Source organism: Heterocephalus glaber, unplaced genomic scaffold (genome assembly GCF_053883595.1).
Source record: "Heterocephalus glaber isolate CG9 unplaced genomic scaffold, H.glaber_assembly_v1.0 deba00001707, whole genome shotgun sequence".
Lineage (NCBI taxonomy): Eukaryota > Metazoa > Chordata > Mammalia > Rodentia > Bathyergidae > Heterocephalus > Heterocephalus glaber.
This window is the reverse complement of record NW_028258427.1, coordinates 416,845-432,146: the sequence shown is the minus strand read 5'-3', so window position 1 is coordinate 432,146 and position 15,302 is coordinate 416,845. Positions and strand designations below refer to the sequence as shown.

Here is a 15,302-nt window from a genome sequence, read left to right as displayed (position 1 = left end):
TAAACAGATAAAACCAATATGCTGTGTTACACCAGCAGGAGCTTCACACATCTCATGTGTACCTTGTCTCTTGACTTTAACAAGAGGCCACCACAGTGAATGACTTAGACCACGTAGGTTTTTGTAGGTACCTTCTCTGACATTTGCACAGCAGTGACTTACCTAATAGTACATTTCTCAGAATACATCTCAGCCATTAAGTGACACATAACTAACTAGAGCAGCCATTTAGATTCATTTCAAGTAGTATATAAAATGGATGGTAGAAAAACTAAGCTAACGAACCAAATTAGTAAAATGTGATAATCTAGACCGGAAGACTAGTTGTCATCTACTGCATAAAGTTTCTACTCTGTGGCAGACTATACTCTTAACCATTTTACATGTATTTACTCATTTAGTCTTCTGAGGGATAGCTATTGTTTTTAGGTTCATTTTGCACATAACAAAACTAAGGCACAGATAATGTTATGGTTTAGATCAAAATGTCCCCCAAATTCTCATGTGTTTGGAAAGTGATTGCATCACAGGAGTGCTATACTTATCAGTGGATTATTCCACTGATGAGCTCATAGCTGGCTTCCTGTTCGGAGGTGGGGCATGGCCAGAAAAGGCGAGTCGCAGAGGTGTGACCTGGAAGGATCTGTCTGCCTCCCCAGCTCCTCCCTTCTCTCACTGCTTTCTGGCCACCATGATGTGAGTACCTTTTCTCCACCAGACCCACCCATGATCCCCTTCTTGCCTCGAAGCCACCCAGCTGTGGACTGAATCCTCTAAAATTTGTGAGCCAAAATAAACCTCTCTTTTTAAGTTGTGGCTGTCAAGTGTTATGTTTCAGCAACAAGGAAAGTGACTAAGATGACTGAATAACTTGCCCAAAGTTCACAGCTAGTAAAAATTACAGTCAAGAGTCTAACCTAAGGAGATTGTTTCCGAGTATAAACTCAGTAGCTATCCTGTGTTTTCATCACCCATCTATCCTATATCCATTATCCCTATAATAACAATTTTGAAGGATAGGTACTATTTTCATGATTTCAGATAAGGAAATAGAAGCTTTAAAAGGTTAAGGAAATGAATAATCTGAAAAGCATATTAAGAAAGCACTTACATTTACAATAGCACCCAGAAGAATTAAATACTTAGGAATAAATTAACCAAGGAGGTGAGAGATTTGTACACTGAACTATAACACATTGCTAATGATAAATTAAAGAAGACATTAGGTAAATGGAAAGATAATCCATGTTTATGGATAGGAAAATTTAACATTGTTAAGATGCCAGGACTATCCAAAGTATCTACAGATTCAGTACAATTCCTTTCGAATTTCATCATCATCTTTCAAAGAAATAAAAAGGACAATCTTCAAATTCATGTGAAATCTCAAGAAACACCAGATAGCTAAAGTAGTCTTGAAAAGAACAAATGGTAAGTGTTTCCACCTTTTGGCTTATGTGAATAATGCTGCCATGAATTAAATATACAAATACCTATTTGCATCCCTACTTTGAATTCTTTTGGCAGTGTGATATTGAGAATTGAACCCAAGGGTGCTCTACCACTGGGGTACATCCTCAGGCCTCTTTTTTTTTTGGTACCAGGGATTGAACTCGGGACCTTGGACTTGTGAGGCAGGCAGCAGCACTAGGTTATATTGTAGTTCTATGTTTAATTGCCTTACATGTTCACAACAGGGCTGTAATTTGTGTCTCACTGCCCAGTCATGTATGTACCACCACCAGTTCAGGCCAGCACAAACATGTTAAATGTGTACCTAACTTCACACTTCCTGATTTCAAAGTTTACTAAAAAGCTGTGTAGTTAAAATTGCATGAAATTGGCATAAGAACAGAAATACAGAGCAATGGAATAGAGAACCCAGAAATAAATGCTCACATATATGGTCAAGTGATTTTTAACAAGGGTGCCAATTCCATTCAGTGGGGAAAGGAGTCTTTTCAACAGTCAGTGCTGGGAAAGCTTGATTGATGTCTACCATGGGATATGGCATCCCGAGTGCTGGTGACTCAGACTGTAGAGGAATTTCCCAATGGACCAAGAGTTTAGAAATGACAAGAGTTTATTTAGATCAAGATACACTGTCAGGGCCGGGATTTAGCTCAGTGGTGCTGCACCTGCCTTGTAAGCACAAGGTCCTGAGTTCAATCCCCAGTACCAATAAGAGAAAACCACTGTCAAGAGAGGCAGCTGTGAATTTCCAAGAGAGAAACCTGCACAGGGTTTTCAGGAGGGTTTAAGGATATAGGGAAAGAATTCATGCAGCAGTTACCATTATGTAAAGGGTGCCTTTTCCTGGATCATTTAGCACTCTGCAGAGCTTCCTGGATAGTTGTTGCACTTCTGACAAAGGCACTCTCCTCTGGTCACAGAAAGTTGTTAGCTTTGATCAAGGAGATGACAAGATCTGTGCTTATCTTTTAGAGAAGATGAGTCTGGACTCTTGAAAGAATAAATGGGCCTGGCATCAGAGGCCAGCCTGTTGCTGTCTCAGACTGGACTGAGGGCAGGATCTCTTTAACTGCAGCTCCTGTGCTAAGGGCTTTAATCTTTTTTGTTGCCAGTGGGCAGCTCCTACAGCATCCACATACAAAAGAATGAAGTTGACCTAACTTCTTACCCCACACTATAAAAATTTAACCAGAAATAAGTCAAAGATCTAAACTCAAGAGCTAAAACTGCAAAACTCTTAAAACTTTGTAGAAAATCTTCAAAACATTGTATTTGACAGTAAGGTTCATAGATATGACCAGAAACACAGGCAACAAAAGAAAAATGAAATAGGGCTGGGGATTTATTTAGCTCAGTGGCGCCATGCCTGCCTCGCCAGCACAAGGTCCTGAGTTCCATCCCTGGCACCAAAAAAAAGCGATAAAATGGACTTCTTCAAAATTTAACATTTTTTCAAATCAAAAGATACTACTGAGAAAGTGAAAAAAACAGCCTATACATGAAATTTGCCAGTCGTATATATTAAGAACTGATATCCAGAAAAATATGTACATATATATCTTACAATGTATATCTTACTTGAAACAACCCAATTACAAAATGGGCAAAATATTTAATAAACATTTCTCTAAAGAAGATATGCAAATGGCCAATATGCACATGAAAATATGCTTGCCTTCATTACCCATTAGCAAAATGCGTATCATAACCACAATGAAATATTACTTCATTTCTAATAGGATGGCAATAATAATTTTAGAAATACGTATTGGCAAAGATATGGAGAAAGTGGAACTCTGATGCATTGCCAATGGGAGTGTCAGTGTTTTCCACTGTGGAAAAGAGTTTAGTGATTCTTCAAAAAGTTAAACAAAACTGCAGTGTAATCCACACGTTCCATTCCTAGGCACTGTAAAAAAAGAACTGAAAGGGCCGGGGATTTCAGTGGTTCCGCCGCCTGCCTCGCAAGTGCAAGGTCCCGAGTTCGATCATCTCCAGTACCAAAAGAGAGAGAGAACTGAAAACAAGGACTCAAATAGATATTTGTATAGTCACGTTCATAGCAATAGTATTCACAGTAGTGAAAAGGTAGATGCAACTAAAGTGTCCATCAGCAGATGAACAGAGAAACAAAATGTGGGAAATACATACAATGGGATATTCAGTGATAAAAAATGAAATTTTGATATATGCCACACCATGGAGGGACCTAGACAACATTATGCCAAGTGAAATAAGCCAGACACAGCGGAATAGTGTATGATTCCACTTAAATGATGTATCTAAAGGAGTCAAGCTCATGGAAGCAGAAAGTAGAATGGTCAGTTACCAGGGGAAAGGGAAGGGGCAGATACTGTTGGATGGGTCCAGAGCATATGCTAGAGATGATGAAGAACTTGTGGGTGTGGATACTGGTGGTGATTATAACACCGGTATAAATGAACGTAATGAAACTGAATTGTACTTTTGGAAATGGGTAAAATAACTATTATGTTACATATATTATAATAAAAGCAGCTTTCAAAAAAGGAGGCTGAGGAGCATTCCCAAAGTCACATTTTCTAAGTGAAAGAGCTAGACTTCAGCCCAGGCCATCCAGCTCCCAGGCCTGTTAGTAGTGGGTGGAGGTCCATTGTGGTTCTGCAGGACACTTAGGGATATCTTTTCTAAGGTAGGAGTACTAAGAACAAGAGAGCCCATTTTTTTTATCTAAAGCAACCTGTTATATCTGTCCTAGGCCCTAAATTTTTAAAACTCTAAATATATCAGTTGTTTTTAGTAGTTAAGAGTTGGCTACTCAGAAAATCTACCACCATTTAGAAACAAGAGTTTTTGTACAGTATTAAAGGATAATTTTTAATGATAAAATTATTACTAATATACAAATAAAAATGATGTGAAGATATTAATAGTTCAGTTAATGACAGAAACAGTAAGACCTTACAGCTGGTTCAGTGGAGAATCTGAAAACCAGACACATTTGTTGGTAATCAGTGGTCCTGAAATTAGTTTGGTAAGAGATACAAAACCTCCTTCTTAAGGAACGAGAAATCAATTGTACTTATACTGGACAAAATTCATTTTTATTGCTGTGGGCAAGAAATGTGCATTGCTAAGAGTTGCATACAACTTATGGAACTGAAAGGCAGAAGACAAGCTGTAAGACACAGGTGAGATACTTGTTCATTTCCAAGTCTCTTACAGTTACAGAAGTATTGGAGAAAATCTGTAATACCAGTTATGTTGATTATTTTAAATAATTCTCCCAGTGGCAGCTGCTTAGGGAAAGGCTGGTCCTTTCTGGTGGGGAGTTGAGAGCTGTCACTCCTTCCATGGTGTTGGCAGTGTGGCCACTTCAGCTCAGCATGCTCACCTCTGGAGCAGTGAGCTCCCCCCATAGTCCATGCCCTTCTCCCGAGTGCCCCAGGTGCCCACTGGCCCTGCCCACGAGGTCCACCCGGCCATTGGGGCTGGCTCCTGAGTTAGCTGCAGACTGGCTGTGATGGACGACGAGCTCCAGGTATCTCAGGACATCAGACCCACCACAGTCTGCTCCCTCCCACTTTCAGGCCAGTTTTATTTAAGTGAAAAACACACTTGAAGTGGGGTGAAGTTAAGCTAACTTAATTTAATTTAATGTTTTATTTGTTCATGTCCTTTATTTTCATCCTCTATTTGATAGCACTTTATTAAGTGGTATTTCATTACTTTTAAGAATATGCTTCTAGGGCCGGAGATTTAGCTCAGCGGTTTCGCTGCCTGCTGCGCAAGCGCAAGGACCTGAGTTCAATCCCCGGTACCAAAAAAAAAAAAAAAATATGCTTCTAAAACATTTGTAGAGAGAATTTAATAGGTAGCATTTATATTAAGTATAAAGTAATATCTAGCATAGGAGCAGGTCCTGAGTCTTGAAAGCTTTTGTGTTTTCTTACATATATTTACAGTAGATAACTTGACTTACGAACTCAATTCCTTCATGAGGGCTACTTGTAACTCACGTTGGTCAATTGAAGGCTCAGGCTCACAACCTTCAAAGTCTCTCCCCTATATATATAAGTCAGACCTCAGTGACCTTAGGGAGACACTGGCCCAGGATTTCTCAGTTAACCCCACACAGGAGAGGACGTTGTAATGTTCTTTCCAGAACTCTTTAAGGGTTAAATATGTATCTGAGACCATCTGGAAGCACAAGCGGCAGGCATTCAGGTCGTAACTTAAGACTTTGTTCTTAAGTTAAGACAAAAATTCTAGTTGTAACCCAAGTTGTTCGTATGTCAGGCCAGTCATACCTTGAGGATCCACTGTAGTGTACATAATTCTAGCAGTTGTGTGGTTGTGATCAAAGCCCTGTCTATTCCTGGGTGCCGTCATCTTAGGATACAGAAAGCACTTTGTTTTCTTGTGATGAAAGGTTATAGAGTAAGAGTGTGTGAGTCTTAGAAGTCTGTATAGTATTACTCTGAAGGGGAGCTAATACTATAACTCAGTACTCCTTGCTACTAAGTTCTCCCAGAACCTCTCTGAGGGTGCTGTAACTATTCTGGACTTACTGATTAGAAAGCCAGATACAAAGAGGTAAAGTGACTTTGTTCAAGGCCAATTAGGAGGCCAGAGCCAGGAATGGACATTGGCTGTCACGTAACATTGATTTTGTGGCACAGGGAATACTTGCTGTTAACATTTTGGGCTATATCTCTTTACATGCACACAGACACGTGTGCGTGTGTGTGAATTATGCTGTGTGAAATTTCATGCCCTTCTCTTTGCCCAGTTTAACCATGTATCAAAAGAAGTTGTTCTTTTTTTTAATTTTTCTTATTTTTTTCCCCATTAACTTTATTGGTACATTTTAGGTACACAATACAGTTACATTCATCATTGGGATCTTGTACCGTTACATGAGTCTCTTGGTTCTTATTTTTTTTCCCCTTCCCTTGCCCTCCCTTCACCCCCTCCACCCTTCCCTATTTGCAAAGACCTTGTTTCCATTTTTTTCCTCTTCTCATATTTTTTCTTTTCCCTTTTTTCCCTTCCCCTACCCCTCCCAATTCCCCTGCTCTTTTTTAGACCTTTTCTTCCTGTTACACAATATCAGTTATACATTTTTAAAATTACAGTATTAAGATCTAGGAGACATTACCACAGATTTTACAGAATTTAAAAGAATATAGAAAGCATATTACAAAAATATTTTTTGAAATGAATTTGACAACTTCTAAGAAGTAACTTAGAAAACAAATTAATGAAACTAACTCTGGAGGAAATATAACATTTGAATAGCACCTACTAAAGAAAGTATATTCCTAGCTTGAAAACCTACCTATATGACAACAGCAGGCTCATAAACATTTTAACTGATAAATTATATCAAACAATTAAAGCAGAAAAAAGAAGGAACACTTCTCCCCTCATTTTAGGAACTCAACATTGTGCTAATCCTAAAATTGGATAAAGATAATAGAAGAAAAAGAGTATGAACATAGAAATTTGTTTAACAAAACAAACTATTAGAAGTCAGATCTGGCAGTATGTAGAAAGTGGTTTTGTTATAGGGATGGCAGTGTTGGTTCAGCATGGGAAGATCCACCCCCAAAAGTCATCATTTTAACAGAGGAAAGGAGAAAGCCATATGATCCTGTCACTAGTTGGAGAAAAAGTATTGGACCAAATTCTTCAGCTGTTCATGGTAAAAGCTATCAGGAGACTAGAAGTAGAACAGAAACTTCTCAACAAATTAAAGACATGTACTCCATACTTCCAGTGAGAACGCCTTGTATGGATGGAGAAGATACAATGCTTTCTCCTTAAGGTCGGGAACAAGGGCAGATATGCTTACTCTTTATCTGTCCATTAAACTTTGAAACCTAGTCCCCACCAAAATAGTCTAGCAATAAAATGACAACTAGGATAGGATTGGCACAGCAGAAGCAAAATCTTTATATGTGGATAAAATGATCATCTACAGAGACAATACTAAGAAATCTCTAGGAGCCCCTAGAACTTGTATTTGAATTTAGCAGGATTAGAAAACACAAGGTATATATAAAAATTCAGGTCTGTGTATACTTGCTATAAATGAAGAACTGGATATTGAAATTTAAAAGTTATGTAGGAGTACAAAGGACCCAGAAAAGCCAAAAACAAAAACAAAAACAGTGTTGGAAGACGTTTAGCACCCAATTTTAAGACTTCTTCTAAAGCTACAGTAATCAAGGCAGTGTTGGTGTAAGGAAAGACATATAGATCATTTGAATAAAACAGAGAATCTAGAAAAAGAACCACACATATATGGTCCACTGAGTTTTGAAAGATTATTTAACATTAGCATTTTATAGAATATAAACTCGATTCAAGAGCCGAGGAAGAGATAGTGTTTTCAGCAAACGGCACTAGAACACCTGGTATCCGTATATAAAAAATTAACCTCAACCCTTTTTTTTCATACATGAAAATAACTTGAAGGGATCTATGAACCTAAATAAGAAAGCCTAAAAGTATAAAGCTTTAAGAAGAAATTATAAGGGAAAATATTTATGAATTCAGGGTAGGCAAGAACTTCCTAGGATACAAAAAACATGATGTATAAAAGAAAAAATTTGATAAATGAGATTCCATCAAAATTTAGAACTTTAAATGACATCATTAAAATGAAAAGTAGTCCTTAAACAGACCATATTTACAATGCATATAACCTATGAGCAGAATATATAAAGAATTCTTAGAGCTCATTAATAGACAACCCAATTAAAATGTAGACATGAGAAGATGATAAATAGCCAGTATAGCACAAGGAATGGTGTGCAACTCTAGAATCAGAAAAATACTAATCAGTACAATAATAAGATTGAATTATGGGGCCGGGGATTTAGCTCAGTGGTTCCGGCACCTGCTTCGCAAGCGCGAGGGCCTGAGTTCGATCCCTGGTACCAAAAAAAGATTGAATTATACACTCATTAGGGAGATGAAGTCAAAAGTTTTAAAAGCCTTGTCATGACTTTTTCTTTTTGTTGGATTCTCTCCCTTTGCGTTTAATTTGTCATGCCCAGTGGATTCGTTCTGCTGGGTTTCCTGGGGTTGTGATCCTCATTGTCTTTTCCTAGGGTATTGTCTAAAATTTTTTGGAGTGTTGGTTTGGTATTCTTGCTGTGAGGTGCTGTTTATCATCAAAGTATCTTATTTCTCCATCCATTTTGAAAGATAGTTTTGCAGGGTACATCAATCTGGGTTGGAGGCTGTTTTCCTTTAGGGCTTGAAATACATCACTCCAAGCTCTTCTTGCCTTGAGGGTTTGCATTGAAAAGTCTGCTGTGATCCTGATGGGCTTTCCTTTGTATGTGATTTGTTTCTTTTCTCTCACTGCTTGTAGAATTTTATTCTTCTGTTGGATTTCTGGAATCCTAACTATTATATGCCTATGTGTAGATTTTTTTTGATTAAGGCTAGCTGGAGTCCTATATGCCTCACTTATCTGTATGTCAAGTTCTTTTCCCCTCCTTGGGAAGTTTTCTGCCATCACTTCTGAGAAGTTTTTTTATGTCATCTGCACTCTCTCCTCTTTCTTCATTGACTCCAATCAGTCTCATGTTATTCTTCTTTGCATCGTCTAGCAGCTGCTGGATTGATTTCTCGTGTTCCCTTACAATTTTAAAGCAATTTTTCTTCTCCTCACTAATTGCAATCGTATCTTCTATATGTGAAATTCTATCCTCACATTGGTTCATTCTGCTATGCAGACTTTCAATGGAGTTTTGAATCTCTTGGAAATCTGTTTGTATCTGTTTTATGGATTCCATTTGTTTCCTATGTTGGGATTCCATCATGTTCCTCAGATCCTCTATTTTTGTATCTGTGTCCTCTCTAGATTTATTAATCATATCTTGCACCATGAGCAAAATCTTTGCTGTTATCTGAGTAACTATTTCCGATTTCATTTTTCCCAGATCCTCTTTTGTTGCCAGTTCAGAGAGTCCAGGTGGTTGAGTATCAGAGTGTTCCATCTTGTTTCCCTTTGAGGTTGCTGTAGGTGATCTGGAAGTCTGTTTTTGAGGCTTGTTTATGTGTCTTCTCATTTCCACGGGGTGGGGGGGTGCTGGGACCGGCTCAGCTTCTCTACCCTAGGAGCCTGGAATGGAAGCGAGGAGCTTCCTTCCAGGTGCTGGGACCGGCTGAGCTTCACTGCCCTAGGAGCCTGGGATGGCGGTGGAGGAGCTTCCTTCCGGGTGCTGGGACCGGCTCACCCTCTCTGCCCTAGGAGCCTGGGATGGAGGCGGGGAGCTTCCTTCCGGGTGCTGGGACCTGCCCAAAAGAAGTTTTTCACATGGGCTGGGGATTTAGCTCAGTGGTTCCACCGCCTGCTTCATAAGCACAAGGTCCCAAGTTCAGGACCAAAAAAAAAAGAATTTTTTCATGTTACTCAGAACACCTGGAAAACAGTTTGACTGCATAGTGTTGTATCAGATGGATGTGTGTGCCACAGTGTACTTAACTGTGTTCCTAATGCTGAGTGTTGTGAGTGTGGTTTTTGATTATGCTCTGCTTCTATAAGTAACTCCATGCATGTATTTTTGTTTACATCCTTAAGGATAGACTGCTACAAAAAAGAATCACTGAATCTGAGATGATGGATATTAGAAGTGCTCTCAGTATATTGCCAAATTGCTGTACTGAAGGACTGAAACAATTTATATTTCCTCATTTCCTTTTTTAAATTTTTCCAGTTGTAGGTATTGAACCCAGGACCTTCACACTGAACTACATCTCTAGCCCTTTTTACTTTTTTTTTTTAGCCCTTTTTACTTTTGAGACAGGATCTCACTCAGTCACTAAGTTGCCCAGGCTAAGCTTAAACTTGAGATCCTCCTGCTTCAGTCTCTCAAAGGATGGGGATCACAGCCTTGTGCCACCATCCCTGCTCTCTTCTTAATTTTTTTTAGTTTTTTGAGACAAGATCTCATTATGTAATCCAGACTAGCCTTCAACTCACAGTGTAGCTCAGGCTGGCTTTAAACTCTCACTGAGGGACCAGGGATTTAGCTCAGTGGTTTCGCCACCTGCTGCACAAGAGCAAGGACCTGAGTTCAATCCCTGGTGCCAAAAAAAACCAAAAACCAAAAAACAAAAAACCTCACACTGATACTCCTACCTCAGCCTTCTAGTGCTAGCATTACAAGCATGCACCACCATGCCCAGCTTCTTTGCTTTAACACTGACCTTTGTCATTTCTTAAACTTCTTTATTAGTTACTCTATTTTGGTAACTAGAAGATGCTATCTTGCTTTCATACCTGAGATTTCTCTGCATCTCGTGAAGTAATAGTTTTTACAGATCGTTTTAGCCCTTTGTTAAAAAACATTATTTTTGTTCAGGAGAAGAGCTTAAAAGAAAGGAATGCACAATTCCAGGAAGAAGGATTTGCAGGGCAGATCCATGGTTTTGTTTTTCCTTTGCCTGAAAAAGTCCATCCTGCTGGGATGGTTCAGTCACAGGCAAGGCTAGCATTGAACCCAAGGACGCTGCTGCCCTCTTCTCTGGGTTCTGGTCACCCCAACAGGGAGGGCATGGAACTACAGCTGAGTGCATGGACTCAATGCTCAGTGCGGCCTACGCTCATTTCCTGAGTGGCCTCAGTGTACCATGGTAGCATTATCCAAGGCCCCAGAGATTGATCTTACAATCTAGCACTATCTTGTCAGTTATTAGGTGCCATTGTTTTCTTGACTAGAGCTTTAGTTCTCTAGGCCTGCGTTTTAGTGATGGAATATTTTGAAGTGCCAATTAGTTTGAGTTTATTGAATCTTTTTATAATACAGCTGCTGTAGCCAAATTGCCATCTTTTGTATTATGAGGTCTAGCTGTATTAGAAGTACCTTTCCCTATCCCTGCTCCCTTGGCTCTCAAAGCCCTGAATTCAGTACTACCCTTGGAAAGGGATTGGCTGTCCTGAAGCATTGGTTACATAATTGTGGATTGGCTTTCACAGCCTTGCCTTGCTTCCTCCTGTGATAGTGAAACACAGGCTGGCAACAGTCATCAGATCTCGAGGAACCTGCAAAGCCCCACAGCCTCTTGGTGCACAGTTCTAGAAGTATGTGGCAACCTGAGACGGGCAGTGCATTCCTGCTGTGCACATTAAAATTAATATTTTAATTAAGCAGTGACACCTGCCTCCTCTTCTGCTCTGAGATCTCCATGCAGCTAAACTGATCACTGGAAGGAAAAAAACAAAACATCACGGGAGTCTTCACCCGTCCTGGATTCTTGATACTGCTTGGAATAATACATTGCAAACAGCAGCAAGCAGAAAATCTCCCATTTCTATAAGCCATGGAGTAACTCAATAACTGCTAGGTTTTGTGAAATGAATAGGTGCTAGTAATGAAGTTAAAATGATGCAGGAAGATTTCAAGAATATAGTTGAGTCAAACCTTGAAATATCAAGTAACATTACAAATGTGATTATGAGGACATATATGACTCAAGACTTAACACTTCTGATACAGTATGTGATTGTACTTTTCAGTCTACAAAGAACTTTCTTAATTCTCACAAACAGTTCTGCAGACATCGTAGTGAGAGCTTTAATGCACTGCATAGCATAATTCATTCTGTCAAATAGCCATTAAGCAGCAGAAAGAGTGAATTGCTGTGTTTTTGTCATTTGTCTGATTGGGTCTTGAAGAGGCATCCAGGACAGCCCAGGAGAGCAGACTAGGAAACTATTAACCTCCAGGGTACACCAGGCTAATTTCTGATACCCTAGGATGTCTCCAGTAGCATTAGTCTAAAACAAGGGTTTGCTGCTGCTAAACATACTCAGTAATTGCTTTAAGAAGGAAAGGAGTTAGTGAAAACAAATTCTTTTAACTTCCTGAGATACAAGAATGGACAAGAACTTCTGGGAAGATGGCTGAGTGGTGAGCAACAGCGAAAGAGCCTTTCCAAGGCTTAGTGTCCTGCCACTGGAATATAGTGGCACGAGGAGGAGAAGCAGGGAAGTGGGTCCTTGGGACTCAGGAAGGATCTGAAGCAAGAATTGAAGTCCATGCAGAGAGCAAAGAGAGAGGCTTCAACAAAGAGGAGGGAGATAGCAAGCAGCACTCTCTCCCAGAGTCTGGACTTACAGTGTGGGAACAGCAGGTTGAACCTGCAGATGCACAGTGACTACTGGTGACCCCAAGAGGCCTCCATGGAAAAATGCAGCAGTGAAACAGAGCAATGAATACAATGGACTACAGTGGCTGTTGAGTTATCCAGGTTCAGCCATCACCTAGGAGAGGATGATTGGCTGGTAGCCATCTTGGAGAGGGGCCAACTGAGCTCAGAACTCAGAATAGCTATGGGCTGACTCCCATCTAGTGGATCCTGGGGTGTCAGTGTGTGTGCCAAGTTCAAGTCAAGTCAGGTCAGGGAATACAGTTCAAGCTGGCAGGAGGCATATGGACTGTTGTAGGCTCAAGGAATCTGATTTCAGCCTCATACCCAGAAACTGACCTGAACTTCAGTGGAACTAAAGGAGCAGGCTGGCTGGGATTATCCACTACTCCACCATGAAGCTTCAACTGGCTTGCTGGGATTAATCCGTTCAGCTCTGGGCTCTGTCTGCCCATGTTGTTTACCAGTGACAGCAGAGACACACTCTGAATTGGACTTTTTTTTTTTTCTTTTTTCTTTTTTCTTTCCTCTTTTTTGGTTCTTGTTTTGTTTTTTCTTGAATGTTTGAACACAGTTTCTAGTTTTTTGTTGTTCTTCTGTTCTGTTCTTGTTTTTATTTCTTCCTTTTCTCTTTCCCTCCTGTCTTCTTCACCAGTTTTCTAAAGTTTGTATGAGCTTCCTTTGTCCTTCAGTGTTGCTCCTGATTGCTTCCTCTCTTTCTATTTCTCTGCCCCCTCCCAAAAAAACCCTTTTAAATCTTCTTCCCTAAGGGTAAAATTGTCATACTAAGGGTTTATTCATTGCATACAAGTTTTAGATTTTGGTATATAACCACAAATGTAGTTCATACAGTTAAAGGTAGCAAATTAATAGTTACCACAAGCCGGGGATTTAGCTCAGTGGTTCCACCTGCCTCGCAAGCACAGGACCCAAGTTCAATCCCCGGTACCAAAAAAAAAAAAAATGGGAGTTCTATTTTGGGCCGGGGATTTAGCTCAGTGGTTCTGTCGCCTGCCTCGCAAGCACAAGGACCCGAGTTCGATCCCTAGTACCAAAAAAAGAAAACAAAAACAAAAAAAATAGTTACCACAGTTTGTCATTATCTAGGTTATATTTGATGCTGTTGTTATTGCTGATTGTACTACTTTAGCCAAGGTGACATAATTGTGCTAATCAGATGTTCCTCGTGGTATACCAAGACTGAGATTGTCTAAAGGGCTTCAGAACTGGTGGATGGGCCAAGTAGACAGAGACTTCTCATACCCAGTACATTGAAGAGATAGGATCTTGCAACAGACTCAAAAGCAAAAAGCAAAAACACAAAAAACCCCCAAAAAACCAAAATCCAGCTACCCCTCAAAGACACTTCTGAGAAATAGTCATTCCCTAAGGGTTCTGAATACTGGCAATAAAGCTACTCACCATAAGCAATTTACAAGCATAAACCCAGAAATTAAACTTAAAAATAAATAGAAAATGAGAGGACACTTAAACAAAATGCAACACCCCCCACACACAATTTCAACTCACAAGAGATGATCACAGGGAGCAATGAGGTGGAACACTACAAAGGCCACCAACCTGGACTCTCTGAAGTGGAAACAGCAGGAGTAAAAAAGCAGATAAACAAGGCTCTAGAAAAAAAAATCAAAGCAGAAATAATTTCTTAGATAACTACAGAGATGATGACCAGAATGAAAGACATGCTTAGTGACTCTAGAGCAGATAAAGATAGAAAAAAAAAAATAGAGGAGCTCATGAACATGATGGAAACCATGAATGCCCAGTGTAGGAAAGAAATGCACCATGAAACAGATTCAAATAGATATCCAGGAGATTAAAAACTCCATTGAAAGTATACGCAGCAGAATGAGCCAGTGTGAGAACAAAAATACCAGATATAGAAGACAGGATTGTGATTAACGATCATGAAAAGAAAGATTTCTTAAAAATAGCAAGGGACCACAAGAAATCAATCCATCACCTGCTAGACGATGCAAAGAAGAACATAAGATTGATCAGAGTCCATGAAAAAGCAGAAGATAGCACAAATGACATTAAAAAAAAACAAAAACCTGTTCACAGAACTAATGGCAGGAAACTTCCCAAGCAGGAAAAAGAATATGACATACAGATGAGTGAGGCATATAGAACTCCCAATTAGCCGTGATCAAAAAATCTTCTCCAAGGCATATAATAGTCAGGATTCCAGAAATTCAACACAAGAACAGAATATTAAAAGCTGTTAAAGAAAACAAATCACTTATAAAGGAAAGCCATCAGAATCACACAAGACTTTTCAACACAAACCCTCAAGTGAAGGAGAGCTTGGAGGGAGGTATTTTAAACCTTAAAGGAAAACAACCTCCAACCCAGATTGATGTACCCTGAAAAATTATGTTTCAAAATTGATGGAGAAATAAGATACTTCCATGACAACCCCTGAAGAAATTCATGACCACCAAACCACCACTCCAACGTGTTTTGAAGTATATTCATTCTAGAAAGAGACAACAAGGATTAAAACTCCATGAACTCCAACAGAATGAATCCACCATTAAGGCAAGAAATTAAAAGAGGAAAGAAGGAAGCCAACAACAGGAAACTAACATGATAGCGATGACAATACATATCACTTATAACTACCAGTGTTAGTGGTCTCAATTCACCAATGAAAA

General features: G+C 39.5%; 1 protein-coding gene across 3 annotated transcripts in view; it reads left to right on the top strand.

The window, feature by feature from the left end:
* Nucleotides 1-15,302, top strand: part of Lonp2 (lon peptidase 2, peroxisomal) — a 112,056-nt gene that overhangs the window by 78,346 nt on the left and 18,408 nt on the right. The gene's annotated exons all lie outside the window — the stretch shown is intronic.